The sequence below is a fragment of the Myotis davidii genome, unplaced genomic scaffold (assembly GCF_000327345.1).
Source record: "Myotis davidii unplaced genomic scaffold, ASM32734v1 scaffold274, whole genome shotgun sequence".
NCBI lineage: Eukaryota > Metazoa > Chordata > Mammalia > Chiroptera > Vespertilionidae > Myotis > Myotis davidii.
The window spans coordinates 1689055-1691856 of NW_006285613.1; positions in this window are offsets into that span (position 1 = coordinate 1689055).

Sequence of the window (2802 nt, forward strand, 5' to 3'; positions counted from 1 at the left end):
GCTGGGAGGAAAGGCAGTTTCTGGGAGGCCCCTCTGGCAGGTGAGGCCCGGCTGCGCATGCACCCACCCTCGCCCACACTCACGCCCGCTCCTGCACAACCAGTTTGGGAGGAAAGGGCAGAGCCGGAGGGCGGGGCGCCGAGCCTGCCCAACTGCCAGAGAAGGTTTGGACTTGTCACACCCACAGCCCGGAGGCAGCCAGCAGGTCACGCCCAGCTGGGGAAACAGCTGGGCGCAGGAGGGACAGGGCTCCAGACAGACAGACGGACACATGGGCAGACGGGGCCTCAGCGCTCGGGCTCGGGTGAATGAACACCTGGGGCAGCACAGACACCCGCAGGGCTGCCAGGTGCCCTCACCACAGCCATCGCCCCCTCCCCCCCCCGCATCCCCCGGGGTGGGTGGGAAGGTCCTGGGTCTCCACTTACCACCCAGGCATCCAGGGCTCGCTCTGTGGTTTCTTTTGACTGATGGGAGCCAGGGGCACTCGCCCCAGACAGCTGGCACATTTTAAAGTGGGCACCACCAGCAATCATGCCCCGCCCCCCCTCCGTCTTCCTGGCTGTGACTCCAGGGCCAGATGCAGGAGGACATGCATGACTGGGACCTTCCGAGGGTCTCAGACCAGCTCCAGAGGGACAAGGACGCCCCTGGGCGCTCCCCAGGACCCCCGTGCCAGCCCCAGTGCTGCTGAATGAGCCCCCAGAACCCACTGCCCCCAGGTCTTCCTGCCTCTCCGGTCCCGTCCCCGGAGCGGCCTGGTGGCTTTGGGAGTCGGATGGAGTGGCCGGCGGCCGCGCAGTTTATTGGCCTGTCCTCCCAGTGAGTGCCAGGAAGGTCATCTTGGAGCTGCCTTCTTCTGGGGGGGGCCCCAGCGTCTTCACGAAGGGAGGGCCCCCATTTCCAGGCCCCCGTGCCACTGGCCCAGCTCAAGGTGTCCCTTCTCCCATTTTGGTGGAAGGAGGGAGGGTTGAGGGCAGTCACACGGGCTTGGCGCTGGGACGTCCTGGCCGGCCTCGCGGAGGGCAGCGGACATGGGAGAAGAGAGGAGGGTCTCAGCAGACGGAAGACCAGACCGAGCCGGACACTGGCCACATGCCCCAGGGGACACAGCAGGCCCGAGGCCCTGGAGAGGGGACACCGCGTCACCCAGCCTGGAGCGGACGGGGCTGAGCGTGGCAGGGGTGGGGGCGGAGGTGAGGACAGCAGGAGGCCTGCGCAGGACAAGGAGCAGCGGGGAAGTGAGTGGTGTCCATGTTCTGCTCCCACCTCTTGGTGGGGGCGCTGCCTCGGCCCAGCCCCTCCCGCCCTGTTCCTGGGTGACAGTCTCCTTCTAACCCGAGCAGCACGCCTGCAAACAGCCGTTCTCGGGAAGGGCCCATCTGCTTACATGACGGCCGGGTCAAGGAGCCACCTAACCACAGGCCTCTCATCCCAAACCAGTCAGCGCACGTCCTTATCTGTGCGATTAGGCGACGCCCGCCGGCGGGAGAGCCAGACTGCAGAGGCAGCGCCAGCCCACTGCCCGCCTCCCTGCCCAGGGCTCCGGCCTCTCCCCCAGAGGCAGTGGTTACTGAGGTGGGGCTGGGGAGGGGGGAGATGATGTCCACACTCCAGCCCCGGGCGTGGGAGCGGCCAGGGGAGAGGCTGCGGCCCGTGGAGGCGGTGGGGAAACAGACCGGCCGAGATCTGGATCATTGGATCTTGGCCTCCCGTCCGCAGAAGCCCCCCTGGGAAGAAACGAGTGCCGTGGGCCTCGCACCCAGGACGAGGGCTGATACACGGCGAGAAAACGAGCTGGATTCCTGGTGGGACCGTCTAATGCCCGAGCCGACCAGAGCCCAGCTCCCGACAGGGCCCCCGGAAGCGGGCGGGCGCCACGGCGCTGAGGCTCCTGGTCAGGCGGCCTGGCCCCCAGGGCCAGAGGAAAGGGCACAGGATTTAAACACGTTGGGGGGAAGAGATGTTCGTTAGTGCAGGAGGCACACGCAGCCCCGCGGGGCCCCTGTGCCCTGAGCACTTGCAATGCCACCGGTGCGAGGTGAGGGGCGCTGTCCGTAAACCTCACACCGATTTCAAAGGATCCATCTGAAAAGAGAATGTAAAATACCCCAAGGTTTTATCGATTGCATATCAAAAAGATATTTTGGATAGTTCAATGAAATGTCTTTTATTTATTTTAATAATTCTTTATTGTTGAAAGTATTACATATGCCCTCTCTTCCCCCATTCACCCCCTCCAGCCGCCACCCCCCCCAGGCCCTCACCGCCCTTGGTCTGTGTCCATGAGCCGACCCTATCTGCATACAAGGTCCTTGGCTGATTACCTCCCACCCTCCCTCCCCAACCTTCTGAAATGTATTTTTGAAAATTGATTTCACCTGTTTTTTTCTTTTCACTTTTCTAATGTGGCGACAAAGTTTGAAACGGCAGATGTGCTAGTTCTGTCGGACAGCGCTGACCGGGCAGCTGGGCAGGGCCCCGGCTTCAGCCTTCCTAGGTCTCGCCCCTGACATGTCTCCGCCCCTTGAACCAGGCAGGAGGCCAGCCCTGGCTTCTTGTCCTGCCCAAGGCCTTCCCCTCGCCTGGCACTTGCTTCCTCTGTGGATTGAGAGGTTTAAGGTCACTCGACCCCAAGTCTCCCTCCAGCCCTGTGCCAGCCCCGACCCCGGTGGCAGCTGACTGGCGTCCTGGCCTGGAGCTGCGGGGAGGCTGCACGGGCTGCTGCGAGCCCACGAGGCCCATCAGAGCGGAAAGCAGCGCAGCGTCCGCTCCGAGGCTGCCAGGCACCTCGTACCCATG